This window comes from Oryctolagus cuniculus, chromosome 8, assembly GCF_964237555.1.
Source record: "Oryctolagus cuniculus chromosome 8, mOryCun1.1, whole genome shotgun sequence".
NCBI lineage: Eukaryota > Metazoa > Chordata > Mammalia > Lagomorpha > Leporidae > Oryctolagus > Oryctolagus cuniculus.
In genome coordinates this window covers 109,530,180-109,553,855 of record NC_091439.1, presented here as the reverse complement: position 1 = coordinate 109,553,855, position 23,676 = coordinate 109,530,180, and positions in this window count along the sequence as shown.

The following is a 23,676-nucleotide window of genomic DNA, read 5'->3' as shown; positions in this document are numbered from 1 at the left end:
TATCTCTAAGGTTATTTCTTTTTCATTTTTATTTATCGATCTGAGAGGTGTTGCTTTGTGAACTATCTATTCTCACTTATTCAAAAGGCAGAGAGAAATAATGCAAAGAGGTCTTCCACCCGCTGGTTCACTCCCAAAAGCCTACAACAGTTCTGGCTGGGCCAGGCCAGAGCCAGGAGCCTGGAACTCCATCTGGGACTCCCACGGGGGTGTCAGGGGCCCAAGAACTCGATCCAGCACCTGCTGCCTCCCAGGGTGCGCGCTGGCAGGAAGCTGGGGCAGGGACTCGAACCAGGCACCCGGACGTGGGCTGCAGGCATCCGAAGTGGGGCTAACGGGGTCTTAACCACTGTACCACATTCCTGACGCTGGTGCCCCGGCTAACTCAGCGGCTCCCTTCTCTGGGCCCTGTGGCGTTTGTGCGTTTTCTCCTGAACAGCAATGATTTGTTTGTCCATCTGTTGGTCCCTCTGGACTGAAGCAGCCCAAGGCAGGTCTCTGATCTTCACTCCCAAGAGTAGGCAGCATTCAAGGACAGCATTTTCTCTAAGTACCAGGGGACCGCGAAAGGTTCACGGAAAATGGAACTAAAAGGAAGACTTATTCTGATGCCACAAAGCCGAAATCCACAGATCCTCGAAAAGCTCAAAAGGAAAGTTGTTTGCACCACAAGTCTCGTCTTAATTTCGCTTCCGCAGACTTTCTGAGGTCCCTCACAGTAGCGGGAAGGTGAAGTTCCTATTCAGCTGACGTGGAGGCCTGGGGGCCCGGCAGAGCCAGCAGGGCTGGGTGACAAGCCGGCACATGGCCGGGTGCACGCCGGGAGGATGGACGAGAGAAGGCCCGGCCTGGCCGCAGCCACCAAGGCCAGGCCTCTCCGTGGGAGGCGCGAGAGGACATCAGCAAGGCCACTCGGGTGAGGCGTGCGGGGTGTGGCCAGGCCAGAGGCCAGGAGTCCACCTAGAAGTCCATGCCGGTGGCCCACGCGGGGCAGGGGAGGGAGGCAGCTCGGGCCGGGCCGTGGGGTCCTGATTCTCACTGCACAAAGATGGGCCTGGAGTCTCGTGTCAGTTAAGACCCTACGGCTCTTCTGCAAGTGTAGAAAAATATCTCCCACCCCTTCCGCATTAGGTGAGAATTCCTGGGGGCCAGGGCCGTGGTGCAGCGGGTGCCGCCTCTGTCTGTGACCCCAGCATCGCCTGTGGGCCCCGGCTGGAGTCCCAGCTGCCACACTTCTGATCTGGCTGCCTGCTACTGCACCTGGGAAAGCAGCAGAGGATGGCCCTCACGCTTGGACCCCTGCACCCACGTGAGAGACCCGGATGGAGACCTCTCTCTCTCGCTCGCTCTCTCTCTCTGTCTCTGCTTTTCAAATAGTTTATAAATAAAGTCTTCCTTTTTTAAAACGACTGCCTTGTAGCCCTAACCTGTAACGCGCATGTTGGTTTCTGAGACCTTCACACAGAGAAACACGGGGGTGCCTCTGGTTTGCTCTGCCTGCCTGCGCAGGAGGGGTCGGGGAGCTTCCTGGGGCTACCCAGATGCTGGGAACAGCAGAGCCCAGTCTGCCTGCCGCTGACTCAGGAAGTGAAAGAAAAACACGCAAGAGTAATTCCAAACATTCTTGAAGGCGGAATTAAGAGATACATTTTTGATGCAAAAACTCGAAATCGGGTGCGTGCGTTTCTCCTGCTGCACATCCTCTGTGAATTGTCGGACGGTCCCTTGCTCATGCTAGGTCTTGCTTTCCTGGGTGCCCTCTGTCTGCGTCAGGCGACATTAGGGTCCCCGCTGCTTCTTAAAGTCCAGAGGAGCGAAGACTGTGCTAAGCAGCTCCCAGGGGAAGTTCAAGGCTGCCTCGGACCCTTCCTTCCAAACCCCCGATGGCCGCGGAGTCAGGGCGTGTGCGTGGGCTCCAGCCGGGGGCTGGGTGTGCCCGGTGCCCGCGGGGGGCAGCAGGATCCTCCAAGGGTCTGCGTCCTGCTGAGGCGAATGCCGGTGAGTTGCCTTTGTGCTCTGCACCGTGAGGGCCAAGGCAGTTAGGAAAGGGACCCAGGGGCCAGCGGAGCACTGAGCTCCTGGAGCAGGGGCAGCAGCCTGGCTCGGCTCAGCTGAGGGATCAGTGAACTCCTCAGGGGACCGGTGGGGCCGAGGTCCCTCCTGGCTGAGCCTCTGGGCGTCCTGGGCCTGGCGCCCAGTTAAAGCCTTGTGAAAATGACCCTCACGCTGGCCAAAGATTGCTCCTTCTGCAAGCTCAGTCCAGTGGACCAGAGGACTGCCCTTTGCTTCAGAGACCTGACACTAGTTGGAAATTTTGTACCAAAAGGTTTACCAGTTGACCGAGCATTTTGTGTAATCATTATATCCATGCTGTCTTCTGCATATGGATATAGGTAGTGGGAAACCCATCTAACAGATGGAAAGGCTGAGTTGCAGAGAATAAGTTTAATATATTTCTGAAGGTTGCACAACAATTAGATGGTGGATAAGGAATCAAACTTAGAGTCACTTGACATCAAGTGCTTTTCATTGGCGTCTGGACTAGACAAGCCATGTCCTCGGCACTGTGTGTAGAACGGTGAACAGACGGGATTTTCCCTCCTGGGTCTTTCAGTCCAGCCGCGGAGACACTCACAGACTAAGAAGGACTCAGAATACAGAAACTCGTAAAGAGAGACAAGACCTGGGGTGCCAGAGGAGCTGTAGGGATGTGGCTTGGCTTTGTGGGGTGTGTGTGAGCTGGACACCATTTGCAATCTTTGATCGCTGAGAGAAGGAGGGAGGAGCTGGGAACAGGGACCGGAGCCGGGATGCGGTGCGAAGCCAGGAGACCCCGGTGAAGGAAACCAGTTGAAGCTGGCAGGGGCCGGGAAGCGCGGGGTGCAAACTGAGATCAGGTTCTCAGCGAGTGAGGCTCCATTAGGTGTGGATTCAGCCACAGGTGGGGTTGTAACCCTGATGAGAAATGCGGGGCTTGAAGCAGGGAGTGGATGTGGCTTTGGCATGTTTGGGCAATCCTTCGAGAGGCTCCATGGACACTAGATTGCAGTGGGACGAAACCATGGGCGAGGGCACCATTAGGAGGAGGTTGTAACGATCGAGGGAAAGATGACAGTTCTTTGTCTTCAAATCCTGCAACGTTCGCAGGCCACGGTGTGTGCTGTGATGTAATTCTAGAAAACCGGCTGACAGGTGAGCAAGGTGGTTCAAGGCTATGTTTTTACAATCGTCCTTGAGTTTCCGGGACTTGACAAAGTGCCAAGGGACGGTGGCGCCATGGGCGCACGGGTGATCCAAAGGCGTCACCACGTGTCCTACGGGTGACATCTGGAGAAGAAAGCGACACCAGGGTCTGCTGCGACACGCCTCCGCTTCTCCAAGCTCTGTGGCGACGGGCAGTGCTCCACCTCACTGAACTAACTGACGTCATCCGGGAAAGGAGGATCAGGGTGGTGCCTTACTCTGCACTCAGACTAGAAGAGGATTAGACGTAGAACTCGATCCATTCAGATTAAGTGAGATAAGAAAGCACCCAGCACGATTCCTAACGGAGCAAGCCCCCCGCTCCTCATCCTTACTAATCACGAATCTTCCACACTACCCAATGGAGTGCGATCAGACCCAAGCTTCCCTTGCCTGGAATAAGGAATTTCTGCCCGCAGGCAAAGCATGGGCACGTGTAGCTTAATTTGCGAAACATTGCATTTCCCATCACCCCAAACGATTTCCAAACGCTTTGAAATTCCTGGATGAAAGAAATTATATAAATGTGAGATATTATTATTCCAAAGAGAGATCTTACCCACAGAGCTAGTCTTTCCCTAATGACTCCAGGCTGCCTTGAGAGTAGCTTGCTTTATTCTCCAGTGGAACAGTCGGCGGTACGGAACACAATTACAGACGCTGCTTTCAAAACCACCGGTAATTGGATTTCTGAATGCCATTTGAACTTTGGCGAAAGACGATTCTTCTGGCTCCAAAACGCGCTGTGTCGCCTGCTGGGGAGCTTTGCGTCTTTGCTAGGCTCGCGATGGCTTTAGCCTCCCGGTGGAGGGAGAATGTGTCTGACACCTCACACACGGGGCAGCTGCTCGTCCTGCTCCAGTTCTGCTGAATTAGATGGTCTCGGAAAATCTTGTCTGCTGAGAGCGTGCCATCGGGAGCTTCCCGGGATGGTCCCTCGTCTACACTCGGTGGTCTGAGCTTACTCTAAAGCCGCTCAGGGGTTCCTGTAGGTACCCTATCTCCAGCATGCAACTCAGACGTCCCCTTGGCCCCGGGTAGCTCCGTTTCTAGAAACTTCTATCCAGAGACATATAGAGCAATCCAAAGAAATCAAGGAGGAGTTTAGGCACTGATTCGCGTGTCTTTAAAGAAGTTAAGAGACCTAAGTTATAACCCAGAAACCCTTTTCCCGTCTTCCTTTTTCTCTCCTCGACTCTGTTGCGAAGCACGTTGCTCCAGGGTGGTGGTTACTAATTCGTTACTAATTCGTCTTGCTGTGGCGTGCACGCGGCTTGAGTCCTGGAACTTCACAAGCTGGAAGCTTGGTCCCAGTGTGGTGGGAGGGGCCTTTAAGAGGCGGGGCTTCGTGGAAGGTCATTAGGTATTAGCGTCCCAGCCTCAAGGCAGGGTTCGGTGGTCCTGTGGAGGAGTGGGTTGGGTGAATGAATTCCCTTTAGCCCAAGTGGCTATAGTGAGGCCACCCGTGCAGGTGCCGTTTCTCTCTCCACTGCTCCCCCGTGCTGTGCCGCAGGCCAGGGGCCCTCGCCTGGGCGCCCGTGCCATGCTGCAGGCACCCTCCAGTCCCCAGGAGCCCGAGTTACCCAGCTTCTGTTGTTTTGTGACAGCAGCAGGAAATGGACCGGTATACCTCCCCCCAACAACGCAGCTGCACCGCATTTAGCCCTAAGCCTCTTGTCCGGCGTTTGGGTTAGCTCGCCGGCTCTCCCGCTTGCTTTCTGCACACCCTCGGGCCGAGGTCTCGCTTCTTTGCGCGTAGTCCGGTTGTGTGCTGTGGGTGGCGAGGGCTCCCCGAGGCAGAGGCAAAGCGTCCCTAGGGAATGCCATGTCCCGCCGAGTAAGGGCTGGAGACTTGGTTCTGAACTCTGCCCAAGATGTCCCGCAGAGCCGCGCTCCGCGCGGGCGAGACTTGCATCGCTGGTTCCTCGCGGACCACATTCAGTCCCAGCCAAGCCCTCCGCCTGGCCCCAAGTCCTCCTGGCGGGGGTGGGGGGGGTCATGTTGAGAGGAAGGGAGGGGGGCTCTGGGTGAAGCTGGTGACGCTGATCCCACGGGGGCTCAGAAGTGTGGAAAGTACAGAAGAACGTCAAGAATTCATGGAGAAAGGGAAGGAACAGACAAGCTGAAGCCCGAGAGGCAGCAGGTGGGGGCTCTGCCGGCCACATGGGGGACCTGGTCCAGGCAGCTGGGGCTGAACCGGCAGATCGGAACACTCGCCCTGTGTCGCAAACAAAAATATATGAAAACAGTTGGAAAGATGATTGGGAGAAAGCATCTTGGAGTCGCATGCGTTTTTTCCTAACACATATTTTCCCTAGAGTTTTTGACGACCCTTTGTGGGATCTTCCATCAGCCAAGGTGCCCAGGGAGGAGCCAGTGATGGGGCAGCGGATGGAGGGGGGAGGGGAAACGGGGCTGCAGGAGGCGGGGCCGGGAGTGGGGACTGAGGCCTGGGTTGGGGGGGGGGCGGCAAGCAGGTGCGGTTCCCGCCTCTGTCACCCTCCTCCCACCCGGAAGACGCGCGTGCGTGCGTGGTGGGGCTGGTGGGGGTGGAGCTGCGGCTTCCTCCAGCGGCTCGCTCCTTTGACAGAGAAGGGCACCGAGCGGACCCCTGGGAGCGGCCCTCCTGCTTCGGGTGCCAGGGCGCAGAGGAAACGCGTCGGTCTGCCCGGAGCCCCGGCTCCCTCTCTCCCGTGCGAGTGACCACCGTGGCTCTAGCCGCGGGCGGGTCCTTAGCCGGGGCAGCGGAGGATGATGGCGTTCGTGGTCCCCACACCTTGCCATGCCGCTGGGCAGCCTCCTGCCCCCTGCTCCCGCTTGGGTCCTGGGACCCCGGGACCCCTTTCCACCCTGCGCTGAGCAAACCCCTCACAGGCTGGGAGCTCCGGGAAGCTCTAGAGAGACCCCGTTTCCTCGTAGGAGGGATGGCACAAAAGCACTGGCCAGGTGTCTCCCTCAGCACCTGTCCGCAGTGGCGAAGAGGTCTCCTCCCCGCGGAGGAGCTCAGGCGACCCGGAACTTCCACTCCGTCTGGTTCTGGATTGTTCCAAGGCTCCCCACAGCACCCCGGCCTCGGTGGTGCTCTGTCCCCGGTGCCTGGTGGGCCTCTCCAAACCCCCTACTGTCCGCTCCAAGCTCTCTTGCTCCCCTGCCCCGCCCCCACCTTATATCATCAGGTTCAAGTTCACTCCCTTTGAGCCGACAGATGCAAATGAGCAAAACTTGCCCATTCCCGCCCCCCCACAGCCAAGCAGTTTCAAGTCAGCTCAGCGCCCCAGAGAACAAAATCGCATCCAATAAAGCCGGGCTGCTGCTTTCTTTGGATGGCAACGCTGTGAGCTGATTTATGGTTTGGAGCGACGAAAAGGTGCTCGCAGACTTGGGGGGGAGTTTGGCTCTGGGGCGATGCCCCCGCCTGCAGGGAGCGGCATTGTGGGCCCTGCAGGAGCTCGGAGATGCGGGCTTCCTCAGGGAGCTGTCAGCAGGAACTGGCTACAGTCCGTATGCTAAACAAACACAAACTGCCTATTTAATTGTTGAACTGCGAGAACAAACAGCCCGGTGTTGGCAAGTGCGTCACAGTCAACTCTGCAAAACCCCGGCCCGTTCCCATGATGCACCGTGACCCAGCCCGCACCGCAGGCTCCCGCCGCGCTCCGGCGTCCGGACCCGAGCGAGCGCGGCTTCCCTGGCGTCGGAACCGCGGCTGGAAGTGGAGCACGGATTTCCCTCAGCCAGCGGACAAGAGCGACTGAACCTCTGCACAGGCGCCAAGGCGACCCCGTGTCGAAACCTCGCTTGGGTTTCACTGGCGTGGTTGTGCATGCGTGTGTGTGTGCATGCGTGTGTGTGTACGTGTGTGTGGTGCACGTGTGTGTATTTTCTCTGCCTCAGCTGAGCTCACTAGGGTTTGTCTGGTATGCGTGTGTGTGTGCACGCACGTGTGTGTGCATGCGCGTGTGTACGTGCGTGTGTGTGGCGCGCGCATGTGTGTTTTCTCTGCCTCAGCTGAGCTCACTAGCGTTTGTCCGACCTGAAGAGCCGAACACTAGAGAGCTATTTGATGCCAGCAGACAGCAACAGTTCTTTAAATGGGAACTTCAAAACACTGGGGGGAGGGGGGAACTAGGGGGGAATTAAAGTTTATTTTGTGCAAAAAAATAAAAGTGGACATCCATGCAGTTCCCAAGGCCTTTTGGAAGTCACCTCGTATTTATTTCGTGTGTCTGTGTAAATGCAAATTAAAAGCTTGCTTCTGCGAAATAGCCAAGGTTTCCCCAGGTCCCGTGAGATTCCTTCCGGAAGCTCACGGACAATGGAATGGAAAGATTCGCTGATTTTGGTGCACTGTAATCCGGAACCCATGCACAGGGCAGAGTTTTCACAGTTCATCTACAAGGCATACCAGGAAGAAACTGCGCAGATTTCCAGACGTTTTGGCACCAAAATGACTTAATTCTTTAGTTCCATTTTCCATGAGCTTTTCGGAGTAGCCTCGTACAAACATTTTAAAGTTGGAGAACCTGGAAGACAACTGGCATTTAATTAACATGAAAAACCAGGTACCCATGGTCAAGGTAGAGGAGAGAGAGAGGGGTGCAGAGAAGGTGTCCCCACGGCTGGTCCACTTCCTCCATTGCCTGCAACAGCCAGGGCTGCGCCAGGCCTGCAGCTGGGGGCCGGGGGCTCAACCCGAGTCTCCCCCGTGGAGGGCAGGGACCCAAGCACGTGGGCCGTCACTGCTGCTGTCTCCCAGGGTCTGCCTTTGGGGGAAACTAAAGTCAGGAGCCAGAGCTTGTATGGAGACTGGGCACTCCACTGTGGTCCATGGGTTTCTCCTCTCTCCTCTTCTCTCCTCTCCTCTTCTCTCCTCTCCTCTCCTCTCCTCTCCTCTCCTCTCCTCTCCCCTCCCCTCCCCTCCCCTCCCCTCCCCTCCCCTCCCCTTCCCTTCCCTTCCTTTCTTTTCTCTTCTCTTCTTTTCTCTTCTTTTCTTCTTAAGGATCTATTTATTTGAGTTACACACAGAGAGAAAGAGAGGCAGAGAGAGAGAGAGAGAGGTCTTCCATCTGCTGGTTCACTCCCTATGTGGCTGCAACAGCTGGAGCTGGGCAGATCTGAAGCCTGGAGCCAGGAGCTTCTTTCAGGTCTCCCACCTGGGTGCAGGGGCCAAGGACTTGGGCCATCCTCTACTGCTTTCCCAGGCCACAGCAGAGAGCTGGATGGGCAGTAGAGCAGCCAGGACTCGAACTGGCGCCCACATGGGATGCCGGCACTGCAGGTGGCAGCTTTACCTGCTATGCCACAGTGCTGGCCCCACATGGGTTTCTGAACCACTAAGCTAGGTGCCCCCTGCAATACTAGTGTATTTCAGGTGACGGGGTCTTAGCGGAGGCACAGTGTGGGGGCTCAGCTCAGGGGCCCCCTCCTGTACTGACGCCGCCTCCAGGATGGAGTTGTCTTCTAACACATCCTCATGGTTTCTCTGGTGTTTGCCTTTCACGGTGCATACTCCCAAGTCCAATTGTACACTTCTGGTGAGATTGTCTATTTAGCGCTTCGTTCTTCTGTTGATTCCCTGAGCGCTAGGGCCATATCTGTGTCCGTTACCCTCGCCGATACATCCCCTACGCAGTGCCTCGTACCCAGTAATTGCTCAATGACTGCTGAACAAACGACGCCATCTAACACCACGATCAAGTACATAAAAATACACGCACTAAAGGAGATGAGGGTCATTACCAATTTCATGGAAAAATGGAATGAAACGGGAGTGCATTTTGGTGCAAAAGTTTTGAAAGCCACATGTAGCTTCTTCATCACACAGATTTCCGTGGACTTTTGGAAGATCTGTCATAGTGCTGGTCTTCACTATTTTTGTACCAAAATCACATCTTTTATTTCTATTTCCACAAGTTTTTTTTTTCATACATCTTATGGGTATGTATACATAATGCAGTGTGTATATACGCACACATATTTATGTGAGGTGCACCAAATGTCCCTGAGCCGCCTTCATTCATGTGTGCAGTGCAATGGAACTTAAGGCTCTTGGTCAGCCCAAGGAAGGGGTCAGGATAACCTTCCCTACTAACGCTGTGCTGAGAGACCCCCACAAATGCCTTCCGTGCTTAGAGGACGCCTGTAAGAATCTCTGTCAAGCCCTCTCTCTCTCTCTCTCTCTCTCTCTCTCCTGAAGCCAGTTTGGCATTCTAAATTTAGAGTCTTCCCAAACAGAGTGCATTTCCCGTGCCATGCCTTCCCTGGAAAAAGCGTCCAGCAGAAGGGGCCCAGCGCTCTCCATGAGCCCAGTTGCATTTCTTCCTCCTTCCTTGGCTGCGGTGTGGGAGCTGGTGGCGGCCCACGTGACTGCGTTCACGTCCACTCCGAGTAGAGCGAATTTTCCAGGCGTGATCGGTAAGTCACGCCGTCACACGCCTGCCGAGTCCAGCCGTGCCGCAGCGGCCACCGCCCCGACTTGCGCGCGTCACGGACGTGGACCAGGAGCAACAGCGCCACTGTGGAGCGGACTTGGTTCCCCATCGCTGTCGCGATGCTGTTCTTGTTGCGCCTGGTCTGTGCTCACGTTTCCTGAGGGCTGTTTAGGTAGCTTTGCTCTGTGGCTTAAACTTCTCTTGTGCCCGCGGATTTCTAGAGAGGGAGTACAGGCGCTGGGACATGGCTTCCCCAAGGTCGCTGTGGCCTGTTAATGTCTCACATGATTAGTTTGTAACGGTGCAGGCAAGACAGCGCTTCTAGGCTGCGAGGAGGCCAGAGCGGAGGAGAAAGGCAGCCTGCCTCCCCTGGCTGGAGCGAGAGGCACTCACATGTTACCTCCTTGGCTACTTTGTCCAGAGCACGTGGGTTGACACCTGTCAAACACCGGCAGGTATTGTGTTGGCGAATGAGATTGGGAGGTTCTAGGGCCGGCGGACCCCTGAGAACCTCTGAGAGTCGCTGCCCCCTGGGATTCCGCCTCCCGCTGTCCACTGGTTGTCATGGTGAAACCTGTACTTGGAAGTGGATGGCAGGACTCACCCCGCAGGTCCCGTCCAGTGTGGCCGAGGTGGGGCCTGGGGTCCTTGTGGTTGCTGCATCCATCGCGTGGACAGTGATGTCCACCCTGCCCCTCCGCCCAGCCACGGTGAGCCATCTGGACAGGAGAGCTGGCATTGCCATCGAATGTTCTTCTCCGATAAAGAACACGGCTCCGACTCACTGGCCGCTCAAGGCGCTAAAAGAAAGAGCATTCCTTAAGCAGAGCGCCTGTGCCACAGAGCCACATGTCCAGGGCCGTGGCTGAGGCCACACATGGCTGTCGGGCCCTGGAGACATGGCTAGCTAGAGCTGGGATGTGCTTTAAGCTCCAACCAGGGGCCGGCGCTGTGGCATAGCAGGTAAAGCCTCCGCCTGCAGTGCCGGCATCCCATATGGGCACCAGTTCAAGTCCCAGCTGCTCTGATCCAGCTACTTCCTATCCAGCTCTCTGCTATGGCCTGGGAAAGTAGTAGAAGATGGCCCAAGTCCTTGGGGCCCTGCACCTGCGTGGGAGACCTGGAAGAAGCTCCTGGCTCCTGGCTTCGGATTGGCTCAGCCCTGGCCATTGCGGCCATCTGGGGAGTGAACCAGTGGTGGAAGACCTCTCTCTCTCTCTCTCTCTCTCTCTGCCTCTCCTCTCTCTGTAAAACTTTGACTTTCAAATAAATAAATAAATCTTAAAAAAAAAAGTTCCAACCAGCTGTAGCTAGGTATGAAAATACATACCAGATTCCAAAGGGATGTGACGTATCTGGTGCTTTTTATGTCAATTACACGGTGAAATGATAATTTGTCGATATGATGGGTTAAATAATACGTGGTATTAATTTCTTTCTCAAACAGTTTGGGAAAAAATAAAACAGTTTGGAGGTATAACTGATCTCTAACAACGGCATATACTTAAGTGGTCTTTGTTGTTGTGTATATTGGATGCATATAACTTGGTGAGTGTGGACACGCAAAAAACCGTCTCCACCATCCAGGGAATGGACACGCCCATCAGCTGTGAAAGTGTCCCAGCGTCCCCTCCCCCAACCCTTTGGGTGGTAAGAATGGTTAATGCGTACTCCGCTCTCTTACAACACTCAGGACACAAGCCAGGGCTCTGACTTCAGGTGGATCTCCTGGGCTTATTTTGCCGCACAACTGACACTTTGCACCAGTGAACAGTTCCTAATCTCCTCCCCTCAGCTCCCGGGACCCACGGTTCTGTGCACTGCTTCTGCGCCTTTGGCTGTCTGAGATACCTCCTGTGGGAGGGGTCCCCTGGTATCACCCTCTGTGTGTTTCACTCAGTGCCACATCGTCCAAGTTCATCTGTGTTGTCACACGCGGCAAGAGTTCCTCTTTTTAAGACTGATGGATGGTCCCTTGCACAGTTGACAGCCAAAACCACACATCTGCTGTTGGACATTGTGTTGTCTCCGTGTCTGGGCTGATGTTTATAACCCTACAGTGAATGTGGGTTTCAACACCTCTCTTTGAGTCTTTTTTATTTGACAGAGTTATAGACAGTGAGAGAGAGAGACAGAGAGAAAGGTCTTCCTTCTGTTGGTTCACCCCAAAAATGGCCGGAAGCCAGGAGCCGGGTGCTTCCTCCCGGTCTCCCATGCGGGTGCAGGGACCCAAGCACTTGGGCCATCCTCCACTGCCCTCCTGGGCCTCAGCAGAGAACTGGACTGGAAGAGGAGCAACCAGGACGAGTACCCGGCGCCCCAGTTGGGACTAGAATCTGGGGTGCCGGTGCCGCAGGCAGAGAATTAGCCAAGTGGGCCACAGCGCCGGCCAAGTCTTTTTCAGTTTATGAGCCACACACCCAGAAGTGGCATCGCTAGGTCATAACGTAGTTTGGTTTTTAGTGTTCTGAGAAAGGTCCCTTTTATTCTCCGTGTTGGCATCCCACCACCAGTGTTTAAGGGTTACAGTCCCCCCATCCCCACCAAGACTGGTTGCCCGTTGTGGGTTGGTTTTTAATGATGGCCATAATCATGCAGGTGAGGTGGCCCCATTTGGCTTTGATTTGCATTTCCCTGAAGACCAGGTGTCTCTTCACACTCTGGGTGGTCATTTTAGGTTTTCGGAAAAGTGTGTATTTAGGTTCTGTGAGTCTTTAGTCCAATCTGAGCTGAATTTTGCCTATGGTGTGGGAGTTCGCTACTGTGTCAGCAGGTGTTCAGTTTTCCCTACACCGTTTCTTGAAGGGACTCTCATTGTCACCTCGGGTACACTTGGCACTCTCGTCAAAGATCCGTTGACTGCAGGGGTGTGGATTTAGGGTTCTCTGTTTGACACTGGGGTACATGCCTGATCTTTTGTCAGCAACATAATTCTTTAACAACTTTGGTTTTATGATACAGTTTGAAATCAAGTAGTGTATTTAAAAACGTGTTTTCAGGGGCCAGTGCTGTGGCGTAAGAGTTAAAGCCACTGCCTGCAGTGCCGGCATTCATATGGGTGATGATTTGAGTCCCGGCTGTTCCACTTCCCATCCAGCTCTCTGCTATGGCCTGGGAAAGCAGTGGAGGATGGCCCAAGTCCTTGGGCCCCTGTGCCTGCATGGGAGACCCAGAAGGGACTCTTGGCTCCTGGCTTCAGATGGGTGCAGCTCTGGCCATTGCAGCCACTTGGGGAGTGAACCAGCAAATGGAAGACCTCTCTCTCTCTCCCTACCTCTCCTTCTCTCTGTGTAACTCTGACTTTCAAATAAATAAATAAATCTTTTAAAAAATGTCTTTTCAAACATGGCTACTGGAAAATTGAGAAGCACAGGTGTGACTTTGCATCACGTTTCTGTTGAACACTGCTACTTTTTTAATTTTTTTAAGATATTTTGAAAAGATTGATTTGTTTCATTTTAAAGCCAAGTTACATAGAGAATCTTCTAGTTGATGGTTCACTCCCCAAATGGCCTCAAGAACAGGGTCTGGGCCAGGCCAAAGCCAGGAGCCTGGAACTCCATCTGGGTCTTCCAGGTGGGTGACAGGGGCCCAAGTATTCAAGCCATCTTCGGCTGCTTTCCCAAGCACATTATCAGGGAGTGGAATCGGAAGTGGAGCAGCCGGGACTCGAACCGATGCTCATATGGGACTCCGGCGTGGCAGGCGGTGGCGTAACCATCAGCTCCAAGGCAGCTTATTTCGGGAGAAGCACACACTCACAGGGCAGTGCCCCCACCTGCACCGGATCCCAGCGTAGCCTTGGGAAGCCCTGCAGTTCTCATCCAACCTCAGCCCCCAGTTTCCACTCTGACCGGGGGAATTGGAAGTGACAGCTTGGGGACGGAGTGGCAGCCGAGGGGAATGCGCTGGTGATGTCACTCGCGTGTCCTGCCTGGGCCGGCTACTGCTGGAAGCCAGAGAAGCTTCTCCACTCGCACGGTGACTCAGTTTCTCCCCTTCGCTGCTGCACCTGCTGGCAACCCAGCATCCGCCTGTCCCCTGGAGGCGTTGGCAGGTGGCAGGTTTTTTAAATGTTTCAATAATAACATCCATTACAGATCAAGGCGTGGTGAGATCGGAATATGTCTACATTCTCTCCAGTCTCAAAATGATTCCCGTTTGGAAGGCGCTATGACGTCATGTTTAAGAGCCATAGGATCGTCTTCCCTTTCAGTTTCCCAGCGCTGGGCTCCCTCGCTGTCTGCGAAGCCAGCTCAGCCCCTAGCCACGCCCAGGGCCCCCCTGCACCAGGGCTCCGCCGATCTGGGCCACAGCTCTTCAGCCCTGGCTTTGACAGCTGGGGAGAACAGACCACGGGGTCACGCCGTTGCGTAAGCACACACGTGTCCCGTGGGGGCACAGACCCGTCACCGTCACCGGACACCTCTCTCCCCTTTGTGCCACGCAGCAGAAGTTTGGATGCTGAAGTGGGGCTGGTTTGCCTGGAACAAAGATTACACTTCCTGGTCCCATGGCCTGGTGCTCCTGTCCTGCCCAGATTCCCTCTCCCGGCGAGGGCACCGGAGGCGCTGCACAGGGCCCACGCTCCCTGGAAGCGAATCTCCTCCCTCAGCAAACAGAGTCGCGTTCGGACGCCTTGGGGTGACGGCACCGCGGAGGAACGTGGAGGGAACACAGTCCAGCCCCTGACAACCAGGAAACTGAATCCAAAAGCAATGAGGGAGTTAAGTACCTTTCCTGACATCACAGCCAGGAAGTGCCAGAGGTGGGCTTTCGGCCCAGAAGTCTGCTTCCGGTCTGGGTCCGGAGCCCGTGCGAGCAGGTGCAGAGCACACACTGGCCCGACCCAGGCGAACCCCAGCATCCGCGCGTGCGCAGCAGGTCCCTGGGCGCCACGCTTGGACTATTTCAAGCCCCGAGCGTCCTATGTCCACGGCACCAAGGATGTGAACATTTAATCCAGTTATGATCAGAGGTAGGCCCTTGGGAGGTGACCGGACCGGAATGGGTCCCTGGGGGTGGCCTTCGTGATGGAATCCTGGTGGCTGTGTAGAGCAAGGACAAGGACACGCGCACTGCCTGGTCTCGCCCTGGCCCGCCTGTGCCCCGCTGGCCAGCAAGGCCAGCACACCGTGAGCCTGCAGTCCCGGAGCGGGGACCAATTTTTTCTCTTGTGCGTGAGCTGCCCGCGAGTTGCGTTGCGGCGACAGCACAGACTCGCGCAGGCGCAGACACGGCTGTAGCCTCTGCGTGGACCCCGAGTGCCGCGCCTTGTTCGTGCACCGCGCCCTGCGCCGGACAGGCAGTCCCGACTCTCAGAGCTCCCCGCAGCAGCAGCGGTGCGGGGCAGCGAGGGTCCCTGGGTCCCCATCCCGCTGGAGCGTGGCGCCGCCCTCCGTCCCTCCAGGCTCACGCTCTCGCATCCCCGCCTCCAGCCACGCGGGGACTCACTGCCCTGGGACTTCTTGGAGCCGAGGTCTCGTGGAAACCCAGTCCCTTTCACCGCTACAGGTTTCTCCTCTTCCTCTTCCTGCTGATCCCAGAAATGGAAATCAAAGCTGTTTCTTTGGGGGTTTGCAAACCAGAGAGCGCTCTGTCCCCAGCTCAGCGGCAAAGACGAGGCTGAACAGAAGCAGCCGGTGTTGCATTCTGTGTGTTCATGCAGCCACGTCATCTTCACTGCTACTCTGAATTAAGTGTTCCCTTGTGCACAGAGAGGGCAGGGAACAGGCCCAAGAACACACAGCGGGCACATGGCCATGCAAACAAACACTTAGACTTCAGATCTCATGCCCTTAACTACTTTTTTAAAAGATTTATTTATTGATTTGAAAGTCAGAGTTACATAGAGAGAGGAGAGGGAGAGAGAAAGAGAGAGAGAAAGAGAGAGAGGTCTTCCATCCTCCGGTTCACTTCCCAATTGACCGCAACAGCCGGAGCTGCACCGATCCAAAGCCAGGAGCCAGGAGTTTTGTCCAGGCCTCCCACGTGGGTGCAGGGGCCCAAGGACTTGGGCCATCTTCCACTGCTTTCCCAGGCCACAGCAGAGAGCAGGATCGGAAGGGGAGCAGTCGGGACTTGAATCTGCGTCCATATGGGATGAGCTGCTGCCTGCAACACCGGCTTTGCCTGCTACACCATGGTGCCGGCCCCCATGCCCTTAACTATGGCACAGGTGGCCTCCGTGGGTCGCAAGTCACCGCCTTTCCCTCTGGGCAGCAGATGTGGACACAGGCACATCCCCCCTACCCCACCCCCACTGCACAGGGGCCAGCCACAGAGGAGTCCAATAGGAAACCTGGAGCCCAATTTGTCCCAAGAGCTGCACGAGGTTTAACTCCTTCTGAACCGTGACTATTTGCAAAGCAGTGGATCCGCACAAGTTCCCAGAACCCCTTGCAACGTGTGTTATCTCATATGTTCTCGCATCAACAGGCTGAAGTAGGCACTGTTAGCTCCATTTTACAGGGAGGGAAGCTGAGGCTGGGTGTGTGTGTGTGTGTGTGTGTGTGTGTGAGATACACTGGGTCGCACCGCTCCTAGGGGATGGAGCCGAGACTGGGACTCGACACTTTCTGTGCTGGTGACCTTGACTGGCCCCAGCTCACTGCACTGCACCACCTTACCACTCTGAGTGCCACCCGGACAGGGCTGTCAAAGAGGGTCTGGAGGCAGCTGAATGAGAATTTGGCAGTGGCGGCAGACTCAAAGCCCACAGGAGTGTGTAGCAGAAGCGTTCCCGGGAGTATCCGAATTCCCAAACCCGAGCCTATGTCTCCCGCCCCGCCGCCCCGCCCCGCCCCCTCCAAAGCACATCAGGGGGAGAAGCTCAACCTGAGACAGCTCTCAAGCAACCGCCTGTAAAGCCAATTCCACAAAACCCGCACCTGCCGAAGCTCTTTCCCCGAAAACCAATCAAAACGGCTGGTGGGGGCCTGCAGGCGCTGTGCGTGTTGTTACAGCAATCGGTTGCCAAACAAGCCGTTTCGTGGAGTTTTTTTGCCCAGTGACGGCATCTTCTGTGCAGTGGTTGGGAAGGCAGGCGGTTCCTCTCTTTGCTGGCGCTCCCTGGCCCCCAGCACCAGCCATCCTCAAGCCCAGACTGCCGTCCGTCTTCCCAACACGTTCTATGCAGGCTCTGTCACCGCAGAGGCGAGACCCCAGTGGCAGAGCTCAGCGGTGTGGCTCCTGGTGCCGGCGCTGCCAGCTGGTAAGGGAGCGGAGAGGTGGGCGTGGCAAGCCCCTGGATGGGCCTCAAGGTGTTCTGGAGGCCTGTCTTTAAGGAAACCCTACATTCAAAGATTCTAACCAACAAAGCGGTTCGATTAGGGGTGATTTCCTGCAGGGTTGCAGTGGACCTGTGGGAAAGACGCAGAGACTTTTTTTTTTAAAGATTTATTTGTTTATTTGAAATGCAGAGATACAGAGAGAGAAGGAGAGAGGAGAGAGGAAAAAGAGAAAGAGAGAGAATCTTCCATCTGCTGGTTCACTCCCCAAATGGCTGTGCTATCCGGGGCTGGGCCAGGCTGAAGCCAGGAACCTGGAGCTTCTTCCAGGTCTCCCACGTGGGTGCAGGGGCCCAAGCACTTGGGACATCTTCCACTGCTTTCCCAGGTGCAGTATCAGGGAGCTGGATTGGAAGTGGAGCAGCTGGGACTTGAACCAGCACCCACATGGTATGCCGTATAGCCTTGTATGCCACAGCACTGCCCCCCAGACACAGAATTTATATCAAAAGTCTATGGATTCCAACCCTGATTCTGCCACACATTAGCTGTAAGACACGGGACTAGCTGCCGGGCCCCTTAGAGCCCTGGTCCCAGCGCCTGGGAAAGTGGCATCCTCCTCTATTTCAGGCTGTCGGGAGGTTCAAACGAATTTTGAATTCCCTACTATCGTGTCTGGCACAAAACGGCTATTGAAAATATTTTTCAATCTTTTCATCGGAAAGATGAAATCTTTCCGACTTAATTCTGAATTTGCATTTTAAATAATTTCTCATCTAAAAGGGAAAAATCCTCATTTATATGCATTTCTCTAGGAACGTATCTGTTCATCAAAATAAAAAGGGAGATCCTGAAAGTCTGCCACTACTGCCAGAATACGTGAAACCTCACTCTCCGGTGCCAGGTGCTCACCTGCTCCTGGTAAAGGCTCTGTGGGCTGTGCATGGCTCCAGGGGGACACGGGGCTCACTGGTGGCCACTGCTTATTTCAGTTCAGGTTAATGCAATGGTCTATGGGCAAGGCAATGGAGATGCAGACTCAAAGGAGACACGATCCACACCCTCGAGGGGCCCCCAGGCTGAGTGGGGGGGGGGGAGACAGATGAATGAATGGAGAGTTAGATCACCTTTGTGAGTGGTGTGTGCTAAGGAAGTGTTACCCTCTTGCAGGAGTCAGAAGCAACTTTTTGGAGGAGATGCTGTCTGAGGTTAAATCTGGGGAAATCCATGCATGCATGCATGCATCCATCCACCCACCCATGCATGTATCCATCCATTAATCCATTCATCCACCCATCCATCCCTCCCTCCATCCATCCATCCATCCCTCCATCCATCCACCCATCCATCCATCCTTCCATCCATCCGTCCATCCATCCATCTGTCCATCAGTCCATCCGTCCGTCCATCCAGCCAGCCATCCAGCCATCCTTCCATCCGTCCACCCATGCACCAGTCCACCCGTCCATCCGTCCATCCGTCCATCCATCCAACCACCCACCCATCCATCCATCTGTCCATCCATCATCCATCCATCCATCCATCTTTCCATCCATCCACCCATCCATCCACCCATCCACCCACCCATCCATCCATCCTTTCATCCATCCGTCCATCTGTCCATCCGTCCGTCCATCCAGCCAGCCATTCAGCCATCCGTCCATCCATCCATCCATCCATCCGTCCATCCATCCAACCACCCACCCATCCATCCATCCGTCCATCCATCCATCCATCCATCCATCCATCTATCCACCCATCTATCCGTCCATCCATCATCCATTTATCCATCTACCCATCCACCCATCCATCCCTCCATCCATCCACCCATCCACCCATCCATCCCTCCATCCCTCCATCCATCCAGGCCTCTATCCATCCATCCATGCATCCATGCACCCGTGCAGCCAGCCACTCATATATCCATCCTTTCAAGCATATATCCCTTCCTTTATTCAGCAGATATACAAGGGCTCTTTAAAAAGTTCATGGAAAATGCATATTGTGAAAAAATTATGCAAGGATTATTATGCAAGGATTTCAAATTGTTTTGACAGCAAAATCATCTTGCCTTTTAATTTCATTTTTTTCCCATGGATTTGTGTCAAGTGTTTACTGTGTTAAGCATGGCTGTCAGCGTGGTAGAGAGGTGAGAAGCCAGTCTCTGCCCTTGTGGGAGTTACATCCTTGAAGGGGGATGATAACAAAACAGAGAAGCGAACAAAAACCTGTGAAAATAGTTTGCAGGATCAGCACGGATGCTACGGAGGAAGTTCAGGATGTTTTAGGTGAGTGCGCTGGGTGCTGTTGAGCCCCAACCTGAACGATGGATGGAGACAGCCACGTGGGGGTCTAGAAGCAGAGACTTCAAGGCGGAGAGCCACTTGGTCTGATCATAAACAAAACAGAGGGACATTTTGAAAACCAGGGCGGGAGTCGCGTAGCCCGAGAGCAGGGAGAGGGCGGGGATGGGCAGAGCCGGATCTGGGGCCAGCGTTGTCCGCCGTGCAGTGGGAGCCCTGGGCAAGGCCGGTGCACAGGAGCGGCATGGTCTTCCCAGCTCTCAGGGCCACCTGTGGAGACGGGGAGGCAGCGCAAGCCTGGCCAAGGCACATCCAGGCGCAGGTGCAGGGGGCCGCCTCCGCGCGGGGCTTGCCTCTTCCTGCCTCTTTCCTCTCCTTCCCACCACAGCAGGGGCACTGAAAGGACCAGGAGGGCAGGGCCCACTGTCAGGGACCGAACCGGCGCCCCTCCTGGGCCATGCTCTGTGGGAAATCCCTCCTCCCAGAGGTGCTGACCGTCTGCTTGTGTGATCTCCGCTTCCTATCAGCGCGGGGTGCCAGCACTGTTTGTAGGGTGGATACTGGGACTATTTGACTTTACATAGAGAGATTAAAGCATCAAGAATTTAAAAAAATTTTTTTACCAGTACTTAACAATATTTTCTTTATTGATTTGAAAGACCGGGAGCGGAGGGAGAGAGAGACGTGTTCCACCAGCTTGTTCACTTTCCCGCAGACCTGGGAACTGGGAACTCAGCTGTCCCCTGCTGCCTCCCAGGACGCACGTTCGCAGGAAGCTAGAATCAGAAGTGGAGCTGGGACGTGACTCCAAGCACCCTGATGAGGAATGCGCGCTAACCACTGCGCCACACTCCTACCCTCAGCCGTTTATTGATCCCCAGGTGTCAGATAATGCAGTGGCGGCGCGGAGAGCTGGGTCGGGTGCGCAAGGTCACACAGCTAGCGGGCGGCAGAGCCAGGGCTAGAATCTGGCTGCCATGTTTCAGAGCTGGTGTTCGCTCACAGGGGTCCGCGATGGGGTGCCACTGATGGCGGGTGCAGGTGGGAGTGGCGGTGGCCGAGTCTCCATCACGTTAGACACTGGAGGGCTTTATGAATCCCTGGCCCCTGCTGGTGACATGCGAGTGAGAAGCTGGGTGACCCCTACAAGAAGCCGCAGCATGTATTTCCATGCACCCCCTCGGGGAGGTCAGTGCTGCCCCTGGTGGAGAGAGAGTGAAGTCCACGGCTCTCCTGTTGTGGATGAGAAAACAGCCACCAGGGGCGGACGGGTCACGGCGCCATCACGTACACGTGGGGCACTCGACAGCTGTCACTCACACTCTCCTTCAGCCACATCCGCAGAGCACAGATGCTGACCCCACCCACCCGTCACTCACGTCTGAGCTTTCAGCCACTCAGCAGATACCCCCGGGCCGCCTGGTGCAGGCTTTGTGTTGTGCATGGCATGCCGGAGAGGGATATGGAGCCTGTCCCCAGGAAACACACGGCGTGGAGACAGCAGGGCTCAAGGTGGCGGGAGTCACACGGGCGACACACGAACCCTGACAAGGGCGCTTACCCCAGATTTGGAGCCATGGGAAGGAGGGGTTTTTGGGGTCCAGCCAGTTGGATTTTTGGGGTCCAGCCTGACAGCTCTGCCAGTGCTGCAGCCTCAGGGTGCCACCCTACCCCAAGTGACCCTAAAAATGCTGCAGCCCCATATGATGGCCACAGGGTCACCATGCGCTACACTGGGCCCTGGGGCCTGAATGATTGTGTTCCTCCAACCACCAGGGCACTGGGGACCTCCCGAGTGGGTCAGTGCTCTTATAAAAGCTGCCCGGGGCGGGGGGGGGGGGTGAGCAGCCGCACCCCTCCTGCCAGGCGAGAACCAAGCAGGAAGGCACCAACTCTGAACCCAAGGGCAGGTCCTTAGCAGGTGCCATATGGCCGGCACTTTGAGCTTGACCTCCAGAGCTGGGAGAAAGACGCTGTCCAGTTAATGGTGTGCTGGCACAGCAGCCCGAATGGGACACTGGTTATAAAATAACTGTGACACTAGGAGCAGTCGGTGACCCCCAAATGCACTCGACAAAGCAGAGGCCACAGCAACCAGGGCCCTCAGTCCTCCTGGGTTCTGTGGGGACACGGATGGGCACCCCCAGCTCTGTGCCCAGGTGGCCAGGGATTCGTAATTGGGCACTAAGGACTGTTTTCTCCGAGCGCGCCAGGAGAGCCACAGGGAGCCCCTTTGCTCCAATTCACACTGCTGTCTCCTGATCTAAGAGGCCGTTCAAACGCCGGCTGGGGACAGGTCACTGACAGCCCTGTGACAAGGCAGAGGGACCAGCTCCGTTCTCCCAGGAGACAGGGTGTCAGCTTCCGACAGATGTCCCCTCTGTGCGGGACAGAGACGGGCACCTGGCATGCAGAATCGTGTTGGTGCCACCCGTGCCGCAGGACGCGGCTCAGAGAGAGGACGCGGGCCCTGGGCAGGGCTGCCATGTGGACTGCTGATGGCTGAGACGTAAGCGTCAAAGGGCAAAGCTGGCGGCCTTGACTTTGCTTGCTGCTTCCGGGCTCTGGATCGGAAGCTTCCACTCAGAGCAGACACACGCCACGTCCCTGGGCGATAACGCCGAGTGAGCTAACGGCCGTCAGGTGCATCTGTCCTCCGGCTCGCTCTTCTCCGCCCATCACCTGTGCTCCTTCGTCCACCGGCCGCCTCTCCTCAATGTCAAATGCATCCGACCCGAACAAAGCCCTTCACGGTGCTGGACTTCGCTTTTCATCAACGCCGCACCGAGAGCCAGAGGCTGCTCCTCCGAGGGGCTGGGCTAGTCGGCACTTTCTGAGTGTCTCGGGGTCATCGGGCTTCTCACCGACACATCCTCACACTGAGGAGGAGCTTTTGTTCTTGGGAGCCCCCCTTCTTTGCCTTTAATTAAAAAAAATCTTTATTTATTTATATTTTCTTTGAAAAGGAGACAGAGAGAGAGGTCTTCCATCTGCTGGTTCACTCCCCAAATGATCACAATGGCTGGAGCTGGGCCGATCTGAACCCTGGAGCCAGGAGCTTCCTCCAGGTCTCCCATGCAGGTGCAGGGGCCCAAGGACCTGGGCCATCCTCCACTGCTCTCCCAGGCCATAGCAGAGAGCTGGATTGGAAGTGGAGCAGCCGGGACTTGAATTGGTGCTCATATGAGATGCCGGCACTGCAGGCGGCGGCTTTACCCACTATGCCACAGCACCAGCCCCCGAGCGAGTGTCTTAACCACTGTGCCCAGTGCCACCCGAGGGAGCCCCACATGGCCAAGCCTCTGTCTTGAAGCTCTGCCTCTCTTCCCTCCTCCTGTTCCCCACCACTTGGCTTCTCTGTTCCACCCCGCTTCCTCACCAGATTCCTTCTTTATTCCCCGCCCCCACCTCACCCAGCCCCATCTTTGGCTCAAGAATTTCTTCCTAGCGGGAGGCTCTTCTGAGAATACGGAGGCTGGGGGTCCTTGTACATTCCTGGTGTCTTCCCCTAAAGCATATTAAGCCATCATATAATTAGCTTTGGCTTAGAAATGCCCAGTCCCTATGGACTATAACGCTCACCAAAACATCAACGAGAAACAGTAGGACTGTATTCACAAAAAGTAAGTCTCCTGTTACCCCACTCGCCCCAGTCGAACAGAACAATCTGCTGCCTTTTCTTCCAAACACATGGGGGTGTACGTTCTATGAAAATAACACTGATGTTCCTTTGTGTAAAAAAATCACAAACTGAAGATCGCTCCTTGTTCCCAGAAACACAGAGGTGCGACCAGCAGCCCCGAGGGAGCCGGGTCTGCGCAGCCGGTGGGGCCCACGCCCTGTCCCCCACCTGCAGAGTGTGTGACTGCCATTCAGGGCACACCAGAGACAGCGGCCCTGGGCAGTCGCTGGGACGAGCGGGAGAAAACCGGGCGTCGGCGTCCCACGTGGAGGAGGTTTGTTTCGCCTGATCCAGAGTGGGGCCCGAACACCTGTGTGTTTCTCCCGTGACCCCACGTGACTTCAGCGTGGAGCCAGAGTCGGTGACGGCCAGCCGGCTGTTGGGCTGCCAGGGGTTCTCACATCGCAGCCAACCACCGCTGGAGCACGGGCTCTCGCACCACGATCAGCCACCACGGTCACCTGCCCCTGGCGACCTCCAGCCAACGGCAGGCTTGGGAGTGGATGCGTTGGCTGTGTGCTGGAGGAGGCGCCACCTCTCTCTCTCGGCTGCCCTCAGGCCACAGACCACAACCCCAGGGGCTTTGAGACCCACGCAGCTGCTTACGGCCTCCCGCGGAGCTACCGGCTCGACTCCAGCTCCTGCGCCGTCCTGCCTGCATCTCCTAGATGCTGGAGGAGACGGATACCAGGAAAGTGAAGTCAAGGGTCTCACTGGCACCAGCCAAGCACCAACAGCTTCCCGGGGATTCACAGCCTGGGATCCGCACACGGGCTGCAGGGGGTCTG